General features: G+C 44.7%; 1 protein-coding gene and 2 long non-coding RNA genes across 3 annotated transcripts in view; all 3 read left to right on the top strand.

Moving 5' to 3' along the window:
* The window catches only part of LOC310846425, a 120,737-nt gene extending 116,077 nt beyond the window's left edge, over nt 1–4,660 (top strand). Inside the window, exon 9 of the long non-coding RNA XR_014565288.1 lies at nt 2,420–4,660. This is a non-coding gene — a long non-coding RNA (uncharacterized lncRNA). The remainder of the gene's footprint in view (nt 1–2,419) is intronic.
* Nucleotides 4,661–12,287: 7,627 nt separating this feature from the next.
* Nucleotides 12,288–13,812, top strand: LOC310846430. Its single transcript, XR_014565293.1, has 2 exons — nt 12,288–12,334; nt 13,459–13,812. It is a non-coding gene; the product is annotated as an uncharacterized lncRNA (long non-coding RNA).
* Nucleotides 13,813–16,424: 2,612 nt separating this feature from the next.
* Nucleotides 16,425–21,769, top strand: part of JAK1 (Janus kinase 1) — a 32,656-nt gene continuing 27,311 nt past the window's right edge. The window contains exon 1 of the mRNA XM_083742845.1: nt 16,425–16,739. The gene's annotated coding sequence lies outside the window, so the exon portion shown is untranslated. The remainder of the gene's footprint in view (nt 16,740–21,769) is intronic.

Below are 21,769 nucleotides of genomic sequence, written 5' to 3'. Positions count from 1 at the left end.
GTTGTTTATTGCATTCACTGTCTAGAAAACCTGAATGTGGGATCATATTTGCTTCTAACTGAGCAATTAAACAGTATATTGCTTGTGTGGCTTGTTTGTTGTTTTCATTTTCTCTCTCCCTTAATAAGACTTTTAAAATGAAGAGGCTAAGAGTTCAGGGAAGAAACCTGGAAAGATCATCAACATCATGGGTTTCCCTAGACTTTTGCCCCTCTCTGGCATTTACTGTGCTACTATACATGCCCTGTCTTATTCCAGCAGATCTGAGTCCAGTTTTTATAGGAAAAACTTCAATCCCAGCAACCAAGGTCTGTTAAGTTCTTTGCTTTTAGTTCTTGGCATGGCTGACTACCATTAGTGGGATTTTTTCTTTTCTTTTCCTGACAATCAGTAAAGAATCTTGTTTGAAACAGCCAAGTATCACAATAGTAAACATGCTCAAATCAGCAAACTATTATTTCCCAAAGGAACATTATTCTCTCTAAATGGAGCAGAGCAGAGACAGTTGCAAGCTAACCTGTGGGGGGGGGGGCGGGGAGCGGATTCAGGAAAACATGGTGTAACAAAAGTAGGATGCTGCTAATTAGACTGATTAATTAGACTGATCAGGGTGTGCAACCTAGAGAAAATGTCATATATTGAGTACAGCATAACATTTCCTATACAAAACTGAAGTTCACACTGTCCGAACAATACACCGTACCTTCCTGGGTACCACAACATGGTCCTAGCATGTTCTGAATTAAAAGCATTTCCAACATTACAATTGCCACATGACTGGCACAGGAAGAGCTTCTGTGTAGCAATGGCCACATGCAATATATTCTACGTGTTCTCACAGCTGCAGCTGTAAGCAGTGGCTGTGCAGAAAAAAATCCTGGTGCTTCTACGTATGTGTCAGCCATGATGTAAGAAAACTTTGAATGTAAGAAACCACCATATAAAGATAGTCCATAACATCTCCTGTCTCTTTGCCAGTCACCCTACAGTATGGTCCGTTTTGCTGCCAAAGCACTGACTCACTGAAGTCAGTGAGTGCTGCAGACAGTTCTTGATGCCAATTTTTGTTGTGAATTTCTGTATCCTTCATTTCTTAAATTTTATTTTTCCGAAGACATTAAAAATATTGTGCCAATATATAAATGTTTTCAAGATCTTTGATCCTTGGCCTCTTTCCCAAAATAGAGGCCAACTGTTATGGTGTTTGTATTGGCCATGTGTGTTCAATTAAATCTGCTACCCGCTTGACTAGCTGAAGTTGCTAAAGTTGCTCTAGTATTAAAGACCAGGGGCTGCCAACCTTTTCAGGCCAGAGGGCACATTTGGAAAGTTAAGGAAATGTCACAATTAAAATGCATTTTGCATTTTAAAATAGTTTTAGTAAGTGCTTGTTTACATTTGCTCTGCATTTCTAGGGATGGGTCCAGGCTTTCCAAGCCCTTCTCCAAGCACTTCTTATTTTTGCCCTGATGCTTTCCCTGTGAAAACCCTCTCTACTGCTGAATCAGAACAACAATCTGCAGAAAACCTGAATTGCAGTTTGCTCTGATTCAGCAGCAAAGAGTGGGTTTTTGTAGAATCATAGATTTGTTTTGAGTTGGAAGGGATCCTGAGGATCATCTAGTCCAACCCCCTGCAATGCAGGAATATGCAGCTGTCCCATATGGTGATCAAACCTGCAAACATGGTGTTATCTGTACCGTGCTCTAACCAACTGAGCTATCCACCAGTGCCTTTTTCCAGGGGGAAGTTGTGGGGTAATATTTATTTATTTATTTATTCATTCATTCATTCATACATACATACATACATACATACCCCACCCATCTGGCTGGGTTTCCCCAGCCACTCTGGGTGGCTTCCAGCAAAATATTAAAATACAATAATTCATCAAATATTAAAAGCTTCCCTAAACAGGGCTGCCTCCAGATAGTTGTTTATTTCTTTGACATCTAATGGGAGGGCGTTCCACAGGGCGGGTGCTACTACCAAGAAGGCCCTCTGCCTGGTTCCCTGTAACTTCACTTCTCACAGTGAGGGAACCGCCAGAAGGACCTTGGCTGTGGACCTCAGAGTCCGGGTTAAATGGCGGGGGTGGAGATGCTCCTTCAGATATACTGTACTGGAGTACTCAGACAGACTGAGATAGTGCAGTAAGTCAATGCTTGCTGGAGTCATTTATGTCCATGACATATTCTTTATTACATATACTGCTTTTAAAAAGCAACACATCTTAATTCCTTTCTGCCCTTTCATTTATTACATTTCTTTAATACAGTAGCTAGATTTAAAACTTGGTATAATAAAGCCCTGCAGATTCTCTATCAGTAACCTTAAAATCAAGCCTGGATGTTTTTAGCAACTGCTTAGCAACCACATATCAGAACAGATACATTTTCCAGAATGGTTTTTCTTACAGGGGCTGAAGAACAAGCTGGAGCAAGCTGGATTTTGCTACTTACTCTGGGCCTCTACAAACGGCTGTTCCCAGGCACGTGAAAATCCCAGGCCTGGATTTTGGCACTGGATTTTGGCAAAGGATAATGCTTTCACAATCTATGCCATTATGGTTCCTGGAACATGGGTCTTTGTTCTCTAAACTACAAGCCATTATAAAAGTGGTTCTTTCTCAGTGCTGATTTGGAGAAGGCAATTCAGGGAAGGCAACATAGCAAAAACCCAGAGGCAACATGGGGCTGCGGCTGCTTCCCTCAAAGCCTCACCTTTTCCCGTATTTGCTTGTTACAAGGAATCCCTGGCCAGAATCCTTTGGTATGTGTACCACCCCATTATTGGTATGTGTGTAATTAGGCTTAGGGACTATTCCCTGCACTCCATTGCAGTCTTTATTTTTTCCATGGTAACACTCTATAAGGGAGAGGACTCCATGGCTGTGTAAAAGTTTGGTTAGGAATAGAAAGGAGGGCAGACCCCAGCCAGGGAGTCTATGCAATAATTTGCAGCCAGCTGTTGCTGGGCTGAAGCATGCAAGCAGCATGTATAGGTCAGCCCTGGAGGTCAGGCAACCCAAAATATATCCTCTCAACAGCCACTACCATGTTTGTGGTGCTGCATCTTTCCTTGAACCTCGACTCTGTACAGAACAGAACAGAACAGAACAGAACAGAACAGAACAGAAGGTGGGTGTCCAGTTCTGGTATCCAATAAAATGTGGACATATTTTGGGGAACATGTTCAGTGCATGAGAGGCTGAGAATGTGCAAACAGAAATTGAGCAATAAGAATAAACAGACTCTCGTGCATTTTGATTTTCGAGGCAATATTTACTGAAAACTTTCATAGGCACCACATGAAGTGCTGGTGGGCTCACTGAACAAGTATAGTGGTGGCTGATGTAGGTATAACTTTTAACTAATGGGCAGCATGCCACACAATGTGGTCCTATATTCCTGCTCTGAACTGCTGGCCCAAAGGAGGGATTTTGTGAGTGGTTGGGTGCAGGGATACCAAAGAAGGATGTCAAAAGCATCAGAATGGCCAGTTCTAGTGCTTTATTAAAGATGGGTGTAGGTCTCCTAGACTTTACAAACGCAGGTTGAACACTGCACCAAAGAGATGGCTTGTCTGCACCTAAGCAAAAGTGCACATATTCTTTATACACAGAGCATCATAGGTCACTTTGTCTAGGACTTCCCATCACCTCACTTGACTAGATGGGGGCATAGGTGGCAAATACCAAAGTCTTACAGATAGTTCCCTTTTCTGAGCTCAGAGCCCAGCACCCTCAAGCCCACAAATAAGGGTACATATATATATAAACATATATGAGCTTATTGCTGCAGCAACTACCAATAATTGTGGGGTTATCTTTGATTACCAAGATGGTACTAGCAGAGCGTCCAGAACAGTTCATCTTTGGTTGAACACAATCCCCCTCTCACAAAAAAATTAGATGTAGAAGCCATTTTGTGTTATGCCATACCCCAAGAGCAGTCATTTTGTGGTGGGCACCCATAACAGTTTATCAAAATTCAAAAGTGGCCACTCACCCATGAAGGTTGGCAAACCCTGGTCTAATTTTCCAACCAGATAATTACCAACTCCTAATTTAGGTCCACAGCTAAGACAGTACTTTCTCATACACTATTACCCTGTTCCTACTCTTGTAAGTAAGGTTTGTTCCAGATTTTCACCATTATTTTAGTTTTTTGTTAGATACAGTGGTATCTCTGTTTAAGAACAGCCCTGTTTATGAACTATTTGGTTTAAGAACTCTTCAAAACCAGTAGTGTCCCGGTTTGCAAACTCTACCTCGGTCTAAGAACAGAAGCCAAACGGTGGAAGGGCACCGGCAGCGGGAGGCCTCATTAGGGAAAGTGTGCCTCGGTTTAAGAACAGTTTCGGTTTAAGAACGGACTTCCGGAACGGATTACATTCATAAACCGAGGTACCACTGTATATGGAAATAATGTATTGTATCCAACTAATATACACCCAGAGCAGACCCACAGAAATAAAGAGACCTTGGTCATGCCCATTAATTGTTGTAGTCCTCCTCTGAGTGTGACTAATATTGGTTATAACCCAAATACAAGTATGAATGTATTTTCATAATGATTAAATATACATTATATTGATAAATCTCAAATAGTATTATCAAACACCTGTCCTTTAAATAAAAATGTTTGGAAAGGCCTTATCACTTTTTGGTTTCCCAGAACAAATTATTTCAGCGCTGCCTGCTCCTAGGGGGAATATCTTCCCTGGAGGCATAAAAATTGCAAACAAACTCATTCCGAGCACAGAGTCTTCATTTCAGCCAGTTCTTTTAAAAGCTTCACATTCCTCATGGAGTAGAAGACTACATGAATGCTATTTCCATAAAGTATATTTTGTGCATTTGGCCTTCAGTTTCGCCTTCCATTTCATATGTTGGGGCAATATCCAAGTGGAATGGGGAAATATCTACTTGAACTGCAATCCTATGCACACATACCTGGAAGTAAAACTTACTGAACTCAATAGTACTTACTTCTGAGGAGGCATGTATAGGATTGCACTGGTAGAAAGGGGTTGAAAAAGTCTCACCTGGTTCTAAATCAACTTTATATTAAAAAAAAATTGGCCTGAGCCGTTAAAGCTGGGTTTTATCCTTTTAGGTATGGTTGCTTTACATCTTATCTGACTCAGTGTCAGTCCCATGGGCCAGGAGTCAGTAGCCTGAAGGGGGAGAAGGTGGAGTGACTCCACCTGCAGCTGATCAGCCTTCAAGGACACAGAGAAAGCACTGATAACCTGCTGGCTTCAGTCTTCTTACGCAGAGCTTCCAGCAGCAGTCAGATGCGGGTAACAACACTGGAAGTTCCTGGCCCTACCTTGCTGCTTCCTGCTCGTCTTAGGCCTTGGCCCTTGACTCCATGAACATTGGATTTCCTGACCCCTGGACCAACTGACCACGTGGACTGCTGTTCGCCCAAACCTAAGACTGGACCTGACTTCTGCCTCCAGGCAAGTACAGTCAAACCTCTGCTTACATATCACTCCGGTTACGTAAACTTTGGGATACGTAAGCGGTAAACCCAGAAGTATATTCCTGGGTTTTTGCTGCACGTGCATGTGCAGAAGTGTTCTACTGTCGCACGTACATGCGCAGAAGCTGTCCCTCCAGTTGTGGAAACCTCGGGATCCAACCAGAGCTCCAGAATGGATCCTGTCCGCAACCTGAGGTACCACTGTACACCTCAGAGATTCTTCTGGTTGGCTGGCTTCCCACTCCACTGAGCTCTGCACACTGTTGCTCAGCAATGAGACTATGACAGTCAGGAGCTGGAGTCAGGAGCAGGTCAACAATAAAACACAGTATCAGTGAAGTTAACTCTTTATTCAAATAAACCAAGACACCTCATGCCTAGTGATCACAGCAATTTTTCCCAGTAGGTCTTGCCCCAGTGGGGCAGTTGCCAGGACTGAAGGTTCTGTCCTTCCCACCACTCTCCATGACTGCTTTCCTGGGTCCTTCCCCAGCAACCTGAGATTTATTCATCTTGTCCTTCTTTGCTCTGCACTCTTCATTCCTTGTCTGGTTCTGGGAGATCGGGGCGGGGGGGGGGGAAGGAGCTGGTCGCAACAGGAGGGGGAGTCTCCCTGGCATCTTCAGCAGCCTGCCTGATCTCTGCCTCTTGATCTGCCCTTCTTTCCAGCCTCCACTCCTCTCTGCCTCGGATTCTGGACTGTTCTCTGGCACAGCCACTTCCTGCTCACTAAAACCCTGTTACCTCTTCACCTTCTGACACCTCCTCCTCCCAGTCTGCTCCCGCTTCTCCCTCTGACCACACATCACCATCCTAACACCAATCCCCTGTCTCTGAGTGTTTCCACCACCTTACATGCCTTACTTTTTCCCTCTCAGGAGAAGAGGGGGGGAGTGACATCAGTAAGCCTACTCTATAAATTTAGAACTCCGTGGTCCTTAACCCCTTCACATACTAACTGGCATTATTAGGTTTGATAGCAAATCTCCCACACAGATCTCCTTATGGTCCCCACAAGCACCCTTCTTGTGCTTCTACACCAAGTGGAAGATGGAGAGTGCACACACAACAGGTGGGGTGTAACTATGCTCTAGGACAGTAATGTGAACACACCCTTGAAGAATGATCTGAGAGTAAAAGGGTAAGAAAGAGAGCAGGTTTACCAAAGAAAATGGGACCTGATTGGGTTTGAAAGCAGAATATATGAGAGAGTGGGGGTTTGGTTTTGCAAGAGAGAGAGAGAAGGGGGAAGGGCTAATAACTTTCCATATGTCTACAAGGAGGTGGGTTTTTTGTGGTTGAGATGAGGGCACCTGTTCACCAACAGAAAGTGACAGAGGAGGAGGTGAGGCAGGGAGGAAAAGTCACATGTAAAGGAAATCAGGCCTCTTTGGGGACCCCAAAAGCAAAAAGCAACCATTTTATGACTAAGATAGGGCTTTAATTATTAAAAGGAGAGCAAATACTAAGAATCCCATTTTCCTGTCTTATCAAAGCTAGGATTAAGAGATTACAGTCTTAGTTAAAGGTTTTGTCTCTTCCTGAGCTAACAAAAGGAAGGTAAGAATTAACAGCCAATGCAACCATGCCTCTTGGTTACTTCTCAGTTGGAGACTTAATTTTCTTCCCCTCCCCCCAAGTAATTCCAAAAGGGAGCAAACAAAGCAAAAGAATTAGGCTGGAAACAAACAATGGGCATGCCACAGAGGTGTTTGCTTACCATGTGGGCAACAGTAAGTGTTCTGCCTGGGTTTTGGTTACGCATCATGCTTTTCCTAACCCTGCCTGTGGCTGCAATTTCAGCTGCCATTACCTGCACAGGCTATCTGTAATAAGTTGATCTCATATGACACAACAGATACAGCCCTCCTGGATAAAGGTTGAGAAGCCACCCAGAGATGAAAAGACTCTCTTGCTAAACAGCCAAGGGCCAGCAGTTGCAACATAAGTCTTATCATGCCCAAGGTCCACACAGTTATTTCCCTACATAGATACTGTCTTCAGCTACATTCCAAACCACAGCACTGGTCTTTACTTTTTTTACATTTGTAACTCCATATACCGTATTTTTTGCTCTATAAGACTCACTTTTTCCTTCCTAAAAAGTAAGGGGAAATGTGTGTGCGTCTTATGGAGCGAATGCAGGCTGCGCAGCTATCCCAGAAGCCAGAACAGCAAGAGGGATTGCTGCTTTCACTGCACAGTGATCCCTCTTGCTGTTCTGGCTTCTGAGATTCAGATTTTTTTTTCTTGTTTTCCTCCTCCAAAAACAAGGTGCGTCTTGTGGTCTGGTGCGTCTTATAGAGCGAAAAATACGGTAACTTTATATATGGAATCAGCCCTGCCATTGGAGCCCTTTTCAGTAGGATAAAAGTGCCTAACAACAACAACAACAGTCGAGCCTGCTGAATCAGGCCAATGGCCTGCCTAGCCTAGCATCCTGTTCTCACAATGGCTGACCAGATGCCTATAGGAAGCCTGCAAGCTGGACTTCAGTGCAGCACCACTCTCATGACCTGTGATTCCCATAAACTGGTATTCAGAAGTTAACTGTCTTTGACAGTGGAGGAAGGTGATGATGATGATGATAATAATAATAACAGCATAAACTCAAGTGTGTTGCCCTTAGGAAACAACAATTACATGCTCGTACAGAGTTGTCTTCTGTGCAGTTGTATAGATATGTATACCTATATTTGCAGACTCATCCAAAAGGTGAAAAGGGCAATTATTCATTTACCAGGTAAATAAAGACAGGCAAACTGCCCTGTTTTCCCTGGCCAGATATAGTATGCAGCTAGAAACAGATTAAAAGCTGATACAGCTAGGTATCATCTTTTTTTTTGTTAACCGTCTCATGTGACTTTTTAAAGGAACAGTCAATATGAAAAGTAGAATTTCTTGGTTTTTTGGGCGAGAAAGCCAGGTGAGACGAAGGAACAAATGCAGCTGCCTTCTACTGAGTCAGAGCACTGGTTTTCAGTACTGTGTGCCCTGGCTGGCTGTAGTTCTTTGCAGGTTTTGGGCAAGAGCCTTCTCCAGTCCAAACTGGAGATGGCAGGAATTAAGTGTGGGATATTTTGGATGCAAAGCCAGGGCTTTCCCATGGTTACAAAATTTCCCCCAAATACAAATAATTTAAACCTCCAACATACCAAATTATACGTTTCTGCAGTACTGTAATCTGCCCACTCAACAAACTAACTTCTTGCCAGGGACCAGTTTTGAAGTTCAAAGTCAGGACATAGCTTATGTTCTAAACAACAACAACAACAACATTGCCCTGTGTTCTGTTGTTCCTTTTTGAAATATATCAAAATGATCTAGTTGAAAAGAAAAGAAAAATCAAACTCAATTCAACCCTGGTGGTTTCATTTCCACATGACTTGGAGCTTTGAAATAATGCAAGAATACAGAAGGAAGCTATGTGTTGCTCTTGTTTTGGAAGTGGATGTCTTTTAGCCACTCTCTTCCTACAATCATTTGCTTGCTCATGCTGAGCCCAATCCCCACCATTTCTCAGAGAGGAAAGGCCAGATAAGGGAGTAAGAGGCAGCAGTTACCATCCCATAGCTTGATGGCATGACACTCTTTCTTTTTCTCTTTGCTTTGGTCACAAGCAGAGAGCCAGTAAGAAATGGCAAGAGCAGCAGCAATGGCATCGGGGCCCCTGGCCATTTTAGGTGTGGGCTTTGACAGGTGTTTGAGGATGACATACAGAGGAGACTGTGCTGTCTTTAGGATATATGGTTTATTTACACATATATACAACCTGAGCCTATGATGGAGGGGTTCACAGCATCAACACCCCAAAGAGTACTGTTTCTCCCATAGCCAAGCCTTGGATTCAAATGTTGCTCTGATTTTTTTCTCTAACTTGCTGCTTTACTTCTAGGTCACAAACTCTTAACTCCCAACTCTAGTTTTTGCCCTTCTTACTATGTGCAGTTTGAAGAATGGGCCCTGTTCATTTGCTGTCTTCCACAGAGCCCTTTTCTTTGTTCTCCTTATAGCTCCTTATACCACCCGGAGGCTAGCCTGGCTATTAATTTTAACACTTGGTGGATCCAGGGGTTCAGGAAGCTAGCCTGTCTTGATTAGATTTCAACACTTGCTTGATCCAGGGATTAGAGGGGTCTGGAACCTAGTCTGACAAATACACGCACCAAATTTATAACGAAACATTGATTCCCTCCCACACACATTGCCAACTAGGTTCAGTCAGGTTTTGCAACAATACCAAACCCTGCAAAGCCGGTTTGCTAGCAATGCAAATGAGGTATGTACAATTGACAAGCATCAATCTTTTTAAAACAGCCTTCAGCTCTCTAGGAAAAGCAAACAATCATCTGTTTCCACCTTGGAATTAAAGACCAAACATCAAGTTTACTGATGAGAAGCAGGGAATCATTTCCCTCTGTAGCAAAGGGGACCTTATGCCAAAGGAACATCCTAGCTCCAGTTTCCATATGGGTAGCATTTGAGCTATGTTGCCCTGTTGCAGTAAAAATAATCTTATGGCGCCTTAAAGACTAACCATTTTTTATGGCAGAAAGTCTTGTGGGTGCTATCCAGAGCACCTGATGAATGGACTGCAGTCCACAGAAGCTATGCCAGTGTAATTTTTTTATCCTATAAGGTGCTTAAGACTCTTTGTTGCTTCTTGCTCCAATTTCCAGATACTACTGTTTGTACCATGCTTTCTCTCTTAGGCTATGCTACTCACCTTCAGACATCATCGTAGTAAGTATATCTTAAGCAAGAGCTTATAAAACTTTCTCCCCATTGTTGCTTACTAGGCAACCTTTCCACACCTGATTTTGTCAGGAGGCAATATCAGGTTTGGCACTTTTTCATACCTTCAGGGTTCACTTTAGCTAATGCTATGGTATTCCCAGCTTTAATTATTATATACTGGAAAATACACATTTGCATCAAACTGAAAGTACACTTGAGCTGCTTCTGGAAATCTAGCAGAATCAAGCAGAAGTTTAGCACTCATCTCTGTGTTAATTGCTTCTAATTTTCAGCCCCATTAACCTAGAAAAATTGCAGGACAAAATTTGGGGTGGTATCCTGGCATACTGTGCTTTCCCACCATTTCCATAGGCAACTCATGGGGGAACAGAAGCACACATGCGCATAAAGGGTGTGTAGTGGTTGGTGACATGTCCAGTGACATCCTCTGCTGTGTCACACGCCAGCCAGTGATGTGGATGGAACTTAGCATGACATGGGAGTACATCAATTTAAAAAAGCCACAATTCCACAACACAGCAGGTAAAGCAGTGTAAAAGGAACACTGGAAATCAGGGCAGAAGCACCAACATAGTACTCAGAAAAACTAATGCCCCCCACATTGGAATGCATCCTATGTCAAAACAAAACTTATGTCTGGCTTCATTATTACAGAGGGAAACATAACAGGAAAGGTTGAATAATTGGGGGGGGGGGAGTAATCCCAAAAGACATCAGTTATACACTGATCATAGGTAATTCCCAGTTCTATGCAGGTGCAGAACCTTTGGAGTCTTATATGATCCCCACTGTAATCTCAAAGGGAGAAAGCTGGCTATCGATGGCACTTGGAACATAATGTATAAGGTATTAGGCTTGTGTTGACCTGTTCCAGCTTTGTTTCAGACTCAGTTTTGGCACTACAACAGCCTTGGTCAACCTGATTGATGACCTCTCTTGGGAGACAGATGGTGGAAATGAAACTACCTTGGTTCCTTTTGACCTCTCAATGGCTTTGGGCACTATTGACCATGGTGTTCTTCTACAGTGACTGGGGGAAGCGGGAGGTGGTTCTGCTCCTACCTGCATGGTTGCTACCAGAAATTACCACAGGGAAATTGTTGCTTGGCTCCATGGCTTTTTCTGCAGGGATGAGCAATATCCATTTCCATTAGATAAAAAGAAAGAAAAAGTATATTGCATTCTTGTGCAAGAAAATATCTCAGTGCGTGTACCGTGATCACAGCCTCTGCGGTAACCCCCCCCCCCACATGAACTCTATAACTAGGTTGTTGAAATTCAAATGCGACTTCAGCAAGAGACAATCAGTAAAAAATAAGCAAATATGCTTGAGGGCCACAGGAAACAAAATAGCTAGGCAGAGCTGAAGCGAGGAGCAAATTGAAGTCATGGTGTGCTGTTAGAGGACACCCACTGAAACATCACAAACTGGATACCCATAGTCCCACGTCCCACCTGAAAACCTGCACTAGTGAGCTTCCACACTAGCAGTGGCAGCAGATGTGTGTTATTTTTTACTTTTGTAAACTGCTTTGTTTTCTAAAATCAAGCCCTTTGTGAATGTTATGAAATAAATAAATACTTGGCATACACCCTACCCTTAAAGCACATTCCCTCCCTCCAGAGAATCCTGGGAACTGTTTGTTGTTGTTTTTAAGACTGCTGAGCGTTTAGCTCTGTGTGGAAGGTTAACTACAGTTCCGTGGAGGGAGGGGAGAGACGGATGATGAGCTCTGAATGTGCTATGAATGATGGTCTGGTGTGTGGATTTTCCGTGGTAAGAGCAAATGCGGAATAAATGTTTTTTTTTTAAAAAAAGTAGCAAAGGCTGGCATTTTAATGAAGGTGTTGTTGTTGACTCTACAATAACCGCAGCAACTTTGCTTGCATGAGCAGCACGCAGCTTTCTGAAAACGATTTCCATCTGCAATGGTGCGATTTATTGTAGCTCTTTTCGGCCATCGTTACTGCTCCAACCTTGACTTTCCAGGAAGAGCCGTGAGTAATGCTCGTTCCCGCACCTCGCGCGCACACCCCTCCCCTCCGGCGGCGAGAAGACGGCAGGGCTCAGGTCCTCGCGAAAGGTTAGCAAGCGCAGGATTGATCCCCACTCCAGCCTCTGAAAACCAGCAAAGGACTCGAGGCAAGCGGGGAGACACGACAAAGTTAGTGGCACGCATGAAACCTGATCTATTCATCTCACAACCAAATCAATACTTGATGGGAATTCCAGGATATCACATCCAAACCCCGCCAAGCGCAGTCCACTTTCGGTAAAGCCCTCTGTCCCCGCCTCCTCCGCCCACCTTCCACTTTCCAGCAGTGACGTCTCGGCGTACGCGCAGCACGGAGGGCTGCAAGGCTCCGCCCGGCCTCTTCCTCTTCTGGCTCACTGCAGCTGCCGGGTCCTAGGGCGCATCGTCTTCTCGCTGCGCTTGGCATCAGCAAGGGCCCAGGCCGGCTCTGCAACGCCCTGGCGGGAGAACAGACGGACCACCCGCCTGCAAGCGGTGCAACCGCGCTGGAGAGAGCGGGCCAAGCCGAAACGCAGAGGCGAAAAAACGAAACGAAAAGGACGCGCGTTTCTGCACGTGTTGTGCAGCTGAGGCGAAGACTATGGAACATAGGTGGAAAAAAACGAGGGAGAGAGGAGACTAGCTCCCGTTTCCTGTCCTAGAAAAGATGTGGATTACTCGGGTTTAGCATCTCCGCAGAGCGGCCTTCGTCAAGCTGGCGCCCTTCAGATGATGTTGGACTTAAGCTCCCATTAGTACCAGCCAGCGTGGCAGGTGGCCTGGAACAATTTGAGTTAGGGCCGATTAAATGTCCGAAGGGCACCAGAATCTGGGAGGCCGATTTCGACAGAGCTGTAGGATTCCTAAGCTTGGCCCAAGGCCTGAGGTGGGAGGGCAAGGTGGAGGTATATACTTCTAAATTCTAGTACCGCATTCTGCACACCTTATACCACAAGCATTGCTGTCTTCCTTTTCTGCTTGGTAAAATGCTCTTACACTACACAAACCCACACACCCCTTTTGCATCTGTTGAGTTTCTGCCAGTGCCAGTAGGTGTCATTTGCAGGAAAAAGGAGGAAATCTTACAGAACACTGCTAAACAATTCCCCTGCTGCTCAGTTTTGCCCTTCCCTTGTCTAGAAGATCTACCCTGTCCAAACATCTCTCTCTCTCTATGTGTTCTTACTTTACAGTGAAGACGTTAGACATCGCCTTCTTCAAAGTCTTCCCTGTTGTTTGATGATGAGCTGGGAACCAGGGACCAAATTCAACCTTGTAGCTCAAATGCAAAATGTCTCCTGCTCTGGATCCATACAGTTGGCTTGTTGTTGTTGTTTGACATAGAGATGGGAGCTGGCAATTTTTAGTTCTCATCAACTCTGGTGCTATAATGTTTTATGGCAAGACTGAGTCAAACCTTACCTCCCCCATTGTCTGTGGCTTATTTCCCCCAGCTGACCAACTCATTATCTCTTGAGACCCGCTGCAGGACAGAAAAGCAGCACATGAATAGCAATAATATATAAATACACAAAAACATAGACTGATTTGTGCAATCCATGCTATTCTGCCATTCGGTTACACATTTGGTTGCATACATGCCAGCTAAACTGGGTTTAAGATTTATCACTGGTTATAATATTTATCACTTCAGAAAGGATGCCATGGTACGTATGATTCCATAAATTCCCTATAGTATTCATTGATGCTTGAACTTCCTACCTGGGAATGCTAATCTTCATTTTCCATTTTACTTTTGAGTGCCTTCTTCAGGCAGTGATAGATGAATGCATATTTGTACATACTATCTCTTATCCCATTATAACTTCAGATTGTTTTATCTAATCTTTTTGGGAACTTTCAGCTTTAAGCAATCCTAACCCCACTTAATTCGGAGTGAGCCCCATTGAAGTCAGTAGGACTTACTTCTGAGTAGAAATGGTTAGGAACATGCTGTTAGCCAGTTATTTTGCTGCTTAAAATCTCTTATCCTTCATATTTGTTGAAGGGTCTCCATCAGCGAAGATGTTCCCCCCACCTGTATTTCAGGTCACATTTTTACATTACTGCACACACTGGATGCATGTGGATTGTGGCTAATGCTATGTGTACTTGGCTTCAAACACTACTGGAGCTGGAGTAAATGGTAATATATACACAGCCTCCGTTTATAGGATGAGAAAATCACTAGAAGTTCATTCTGAGTCAGTTAACCTCTAGGGTTGTTTATTCTAGATCAGCTTTCTAGTTTTTTTGTCACTCAAACAATGGCTGATTATAGAAAAATTCTATTAATTACACTGGGTCTGGCATCATTAGATAATTTCTCAAGATATACACTGATAAGAATCATTACAAATGCCTCCTCTTTGATCCATCTGTTTAAGAAAGTGGTGTTGTGTAACAATTGCACAAACATGCTCACTATTTAAAATGTGCAAGCTGTTATTAATAAAGGCAGAAGAGCTGTTAGGGTATGACTCTCAGCCAAGGGGGAATGGGGATCCTGCTCCGCTGGGTGTTAGTGGACAGAGGTTTAGGTTTTCAACTTTGAAGGAGGATGTTAGGGGGAGGTCCTAGGAGCAGAATGACAGGCTTGAACAAAGAGGCACAGGAGATGCCCCCTTTTTTGCTGTCCTTTGAATCCAATGCTGCTCCTTTGGTGGAAGCCAGACCTTCATAGGATGTGAATGCTCTGCAATCCCTCCATCAGCAGCATAGCTAGCTGCTTGGGCACTCAGGGTGGTGCAGGCACCGTTGCTTTTTCAAGCAGTGCAGAGTCCGCCCACCGCATCTCCCTCAACTGCATAGTGGCTGAGGGGGAGGCTTGCCCACACTGCTGTTTTGGGCAGCATGGCGCCTGCAGGCACCTGAGCCACCCCATCACTCCCAGGAAAGATGCATGGCTCTGGCGAGTGCCCTGTAGTGTGGCACTCAGTGCACCAGCCCCTCCCCCCCACTTACCACTCTGCCCTCCATCTAGGTGCAGATTGTAGACCAGATCCAGGTGCTATGGGAAGAAACTGATTTTCTGGATCAATTTCAATTGGGGTTTAGGCTGGTTTTGGCACAGAAATTGCTTTGGTCGCCCTGTAAGATGACCTCTGTCGAGAGAGACAAGGGAGACATGTCACTGTTAATTCTTCTCGACCTATCAACGGCTTTCAATACCATTAACCATGGTATCCTTCTGGAGTGACTGTCCGAACTAGGGGTGGGTGGCACCACTTTGCAGTGGTTCCAGTCCTGCTTGGGTGGTTGTTCCCAGATGGTGTTGCTTGGGGAATGCTTTTCAGCCCCGTGGAACCTTCAATGTGGAGTTCTGCAGGGTTCATTCCTATCCTGTATGTTGTTTAACATCTACACGAAACCACTGGGTGAGGTTATCATCCAGAGGTTTGGAGTACATCAGCTGATGACACTCAGCTCTGTTTCTCCTTTACATCTGCAGATGAGGCAATGGAAGTGCTGGACCAGTGTTCTGCCTCAGTAATGGACTGGATGAGAGCCAGCAAACTGAAACTCAATCCAGATGAGATAGGGGCACTGTTGGTGGGTGGTTCCCTAGACCAGATGGTTGGGAGATCCCTGCTGTTGATGGTGTTGCACTTCCTCTGAAGGAGCAGGCTCATAGCTTGGGGGTACTCTGCTATCGCTCAAGGTTCAGATGGCCTCAGTGGCCCAGCTACACCCCTATCTGGACACGGATAGCCTAACTACCGTTGTTTGTGCTCTGGCAAGCTCAATGTTAGATTGCTGCAGAGTGTTATACATAGGGCTGCCTCTGAAGAGTTCGGAAACTTCAGCTGGTGCAGAATTCAGCAGCCAGGTTGCTCACCAGAGCAGAACACTTTGAGCATATAACACTGATCCTGGTCCGACTGCACTGGCTACCAATTAGTTTCTGGGCCCAATTCAAAGTGCTGGTTTTGACCTGTGAAGCCTTAGGACGCAATACTTCAAGGACCGCCTCTTTCCTTATGAACCTACTCTGAGATCATCTTCTGGGGCCCTTCTTCGTGTGCCTCCTCCTGGAGAGGTTCTGAGGGTGGCAACACGAGAAAGGGACTCCAGCAACAGCCCCCCCCTGCAGAACAATACGTCACTTTAAAAAAAAACCACACACACACACATATATACACAAGGGGCTGGACAGACCGAAAACGTAGCGAAGGCTGAGGAAACTTCAGTGCGCCTGCGCTGGGCAACCCCCCGGCGCTTGCGCACTGGCTCGGCGGAGGTGGCTTCCTCACTCAGCCGTCGGCGAGAGGAGCGGAGGGGTTCAGTGGGTCCGTCGCCATCCTGCGTGGGCGGGAGCGGACCTCGACTCCCTTGGGGTCGGAGCCTGGAAAGCCCCGCGTTTCTCCCCCACCCTCCTTGCCCTGGCTGGAGAGGAAAGTATGTGGGGCAGAGAGTGAGGTCGGGCAGCAGTAGCGCGGAACCCCTTTCGCCCAAGGAGGCGCCCATGGAAGCGGTGAGTACGTCGAGGGGCGCAGGGCGAGAAAGGAGCCCTCTTTTCCTCCTACCCCGGGGCGCTGCGGGGTGAATGGTGTCCCCCCCCGGGGGTGACTCTTCCTTTGCCGTCTTAGAATCCTGGCCCGCCCAGCTTGGGGGTCGCTCTTGCCCGTTTTGCGGGGGTCTCCTGCCCACAAAGCTCTCCCCCCGCCCCCGCGGTGCTTTTCCAAGGGTGGGGACTCAGCGCAAGAGGCGGGACAGCCTTGGGAAGGGGAAACCCGCCATCCTCCCTCCCTCCGGGGAGTGGGGCAATGGCTGGAGCTCCCTGAAAGGGCTGCTGCTTTGGACGGTGCTTTCGATCCCCGGCGCCCTACAGGCAGGACTGGGGAAATTGAAACCCTCGAGAACTGCTGCTGCTGCCGGCCAGAGTAGGCGGCACCAAGCTCGGTAGGGGGTTGGTGGTGGGTTGGGGGGGGTCCCGCAGAAGCCAAGAAATTCGACTGTTGCCCACCCTCAAATAAAAGAGATAGAGGCAGGATGACGGGTGGACTTGTTGCTGGGGATGTGTACGAGACCAGAGGTTTGCAGAAAAAGAGAAGAGAGAGAGAGAGAAAGAAGCAAACCCGCTTCCTTCCCTTCTGCATACATAGCCAGCTCGCGTGTACAAGTCGTCGTTGCGCTTTGGTGACAAACAACCAGAAGTGGAGATGGCTGACATCCTGTTTATAATCGCACCAGAGGTGGTCTGTGTTCTTGAGACAGCTTGGTGTTAATAGTGAGGGGTGTGTGTGTGTGTGTGTGTGTGTTTGTGAGTGTGTTTGCTTGCTCAGTTCTCGATAACCAGATGACCCCGTCCACAAACATGCTACTATATGGTTTCTTTAAAACCAGAAAAGAGCTTGCAGCTGTTGCCGATCGCTGGGTTTTGTACGTTGAGCTACAGCATTCGAAGAAGGGCACGAATAGTCCTAATCTTGAATCATGGCACGGCTTCTGAAGAAAGCTGTAGCATCAGGAAGCTCCCTGTTTACTGTTTTGTGTTTTGCTTGGGGGAGGGCCAGAGAAATGAAGCTGTCCTTCTAGGACAAATGGTGTGGGAAGGGGAGGAAAGAGGAACCGACACAAGCACAATTAGCAATGTTGCACAAGGACATTGACTTCGTGTGAAAGAACAGTTCTGTGTCATAGAGAAAAATAGTAGCAGTTGTTTTGCTAAATGTACTTTTAAAAAGCCTATTTTGAACTGCTCAGTCTACTGTGTTTTATGTATACATCTTAGTATTCAGATTCTAGGAGTGATAAAGCAGCAATATGAGTACAGAATGAGCTTGATGAACTTGCACCAGGTGCAACTTACTTGCACCAGGTGAAACTTACTTGCACCAGGTGAAAAATGTGTTGCTGTTAATCAGCACTGATACTGGCTAAAATGTGATCAAAACACAAACTGTTAGGCTCTTTAGGGTAATAGAGCCAATTGTTACAATGTTAGAGTTTATAGTTTTGACAAAGTGAAGAAATATGGATGTGCCTCTTCTATGGCAATATAAAGCAACATTATGGATGAAATTACCATAATAAAGTTAGGTCAACCACTTTGTGCAATGGAAAACAGAATTTGAAATCATCTCTCCCCCGTACTAATGAACTCACTATTTGGTCATCTTAAAAATACCTGAAATAGACTGTGCATTTCCACCTATTTTATATTCATGTATGTCACTGTGTGGAGAGGGGGGGGTGCAATTTCCTCTAGAAATGATGAACTCCTTCATGATCTTGGACCATATACATATATAATTCTCTCTCAAAGGTCTCATACATACACCCTTTGGGGGGAGTGGGTCATGTTACATTAAATATAATCAGCTTTTTTTCCTAAATGTATTTTAGCAAATTCAGCATTTCTTCAGATAAGTAAAATCAAACCCCATCATTCAAAGGGGAAGTAGAAGCCAACTGGTGAAAAGTAGTGGTTAGGATGAGGAGAAGCAAAACTTTAAACAAAATAAACAGTTCTCTAACATCTGCATGTGGGTGAGGGAACAGGGTTAGCTACATCCCTAAAATATATCTGATGAGAGAGAGAGAATGGATTTTTCACTTGATGCCCTGAGAAGGTCTTCTTTTCCTTCTTAGGCAGTACACAACCAGTTGGCTGTTGCATCTTGACACCTTTCAGGCCCCCATTTTCTTGATTTTCCCCATACCTTGCTATAAATCATGTGTGTGGGGCAGAGGAAGGCTTCTCCTCCCTAGTCAGAAGAAATGTCTGGCCAATAGAATGTAGCTACCTTAGATAAGGATCCTAGAGGTACAGATATTTGACTAGACTCATCTTAAGGTTAGAACGGATCTGCTGAATTCCAGAGTAGCTCTGACTCATGTGTCTCCTTATGTGTCACTCCAAAAAGACTCCATGTACTATGAAGGGCTGCTTTCCTTCTCCCACACTTCCTGGAAACAGGAAATCAGGGGTAGGAAACCTGTGGCTCTGTGGAAGTTGTTGGACTGCAAGTCCCATAATTCCTGACCATGCTGGCTGGGGCTGATGGGATCTGGTGTTCAGCAACATCTGGAAGATCACAGGTTCTCTGTCACTGATTTAAATCATGGTTATTTAACAACAGACCCAACACTTAGCCAGATGATTAGTGCATGGGAATAGTTTGCGGAAGTAATTGAAAAGGATCCAGTGGTGGCCATACTTCATTGTATGCCCTTGTGCAAAGTATATTTCCCCCTCATCTTAATTTAGTTGGGTTATATAGCAGTATCCAATTGCATACCTTCTGATCGGAGATTAAACACTATGAGAAGAAATTTATTAAATCCAAAGAACATATCTTCAGAATTATAGTAAAGGTAAAGGTACCCCTGCCCGTACGGGCCAGTCTTGCCAGACTCTGGGGTTGTGCGCCCATCTCACTCAAGAGGCCGGGGGCCAGCGCTGTCCGGAGACACTTCCGGGTCATGTGGCCAGCGTGACATCGCTGCTCTGGCGAGCCAGCGCAGCACACAGAAACGCCGTTTACCTTCCCGCTGGTAAGCGGTCCCTATTTATCTACTTGCACCCGGAGGTGCTTTCGAACTGCTAGGTTGGCAGGCGCTGGGACCGAGCAGCGGGAGCGCACCCCGCCGCAGGGATTCGAACCGCCAACCTTTCGATCGGCAAGTCCTAGGCACTGAGGCTTTAACCCACAGCGCCACCTGCGTCCCTGCGCCACCTGCGTCCCTGTGCCACCTGCGTCAGAATTATAGATGCACCTTTATACCTAATCTTAACTGGCATGATGGTTACACCAAATGTGTCTGGGTTGTTTACAAGCATACCGTATAAACAGCTTAAATGCTTTTTAAAAGAGTACAGAAACTATGGAAGGTAGTTGTTTGCTTTGTATTGTTTCTAAAGCTTTGCATCCAGTTGAAAAACCTGGCCAAATGAAAATACAGTGGTACCTTACATACGCTTCAAGTTACATACGCTTCAGGTTACATACACTTCAGGTTACAGACTCTGCTAACCCAGAAATAGTTAAAACTTTGCTTCAGAATGAGAACAGAAATCGTGCTCTTGTGGCGCGGCAGCAGGAAGAGGCCCCATTAGCTAAAGTGGTGCTGCAGGTTAAGAACAGTTTCAGGTTAAGAACGGACCTCCAGAACGAATTAATTACTTAACCCAAGGTATTACTGTATCTTCAATAGTTTCTGGAAAGTACAGGTAGCGGGTGCCTGTCATATCTCAGCAGGGACGTGGTTTTATCCAACAGGGGCAACTACACTGATAGTCCTGCTCCGAGTTATTGTGGAGTAGGCTTCTGTCTTTTTTGAACTTGAAGGAGAAACTCCTGCAGAGTGCAGACGCCTCCTGGGCATATAAGGGATGAAGTGGTTTTTTGATAACCTGGTCCTGAATTGTATAGGGCCTTGTTAGTAGCACAACCTTGATTGTGAAATGGATATAAATTGATTCATTTATTTTGTGAATTAGTTTAATGCATATTCTTACATACTGCCCTGGAATATTGGATATCTCAGTTCATAGAGCATGAGACTTTGAATCTCAGGGCTGTAGGTTCTAGCTTCACATTGGGCAAAAGGTTCCTGCTTTGCAGGGAGTTTGACAAGATTGACCCTCGTGATCCCTTCCAACTCTACAATTCAATGATTTCAGTGAAGAAATATTTTCAATATGCCTATGTGTCATCTTTGTTCTTGAGCTTCCTGGTCAGTTTCGCCAATATGACAAAAACTTTAAGAAAGAATGGGGAAAATATATATAATATACTTAGGAGACCACTGTAAGCAGATGAAAACATTAGCAGGATTTTAATTACACTTGTAACGTAACAATTATTATGGACAGATACAAAATTTGGACTATGAAACAATATGCAGTTAAAAATGATGACAAATAAGTCCAGAGATTCAGAGAAATTTCAATGTGGGTATTTATTTGGTATTATTAAAATTTTACGCTTGTAAACTGATTTTTTTAAAGAAAATAATAATAAATAAGCAAGCAAGCCTATGTGGGATGTTCACCTTGTCCTGATGATAGGACAGTTTTTGGCATACATAATATTCTGGAGGGCTATAAGGTTTAGACTTTCATCTCAGAGGGACAGTAAGGTTTTCATTTCCCCTTTCCAAAATGAATGCTGCAAAAATGGTTAGTTCCTTGAGCATTTATGAATTTGATTGTTGCATGTTAGGAATAACATGCCTCATGCACATAAATACTTGATTTATTTAAGTATGGGATGTAGAACCTGTGACCAACCTTCTAGGAATTGTAGTCTAACTTTCATTGTCCTTGCACTGTTAGCTATGCTGGTTAGCGTAGCTGATGGCAGGTTGTAACCCAACCAATTGGTTCTATGCTGGCCTTCAGTGTTTTTTATGTTTATGAGTTTTTCTTTTTTTTAAAATGTGGTTTTAATGCTTGTATTGATAATGTGCAGGCTTCTGTTTTGATTGTGAGCTACTTTGAAAGAACCCCAGTCCTGAAAAGTGGCATAAAAGTCTTGTAATAAAAATTATCTGCTC

Source organism: Podarcis gaigeae (assembly GCF_964106915.1).
Source record: "Podarcis gaigeae genome assembly, chromosome: 6".
In the NCBI taxonomy this organism is placed as follows: Eukaryota; Metazoa; Chordata; class Lepidosauria; order Squamata; family Lacertidae; genus Podarcis; species Podarcis gaigeae.
Note: the sequence above shows the minus strand (reverse complement) of the source record. Positions and strands in the feature narration are given on the sequence as shown.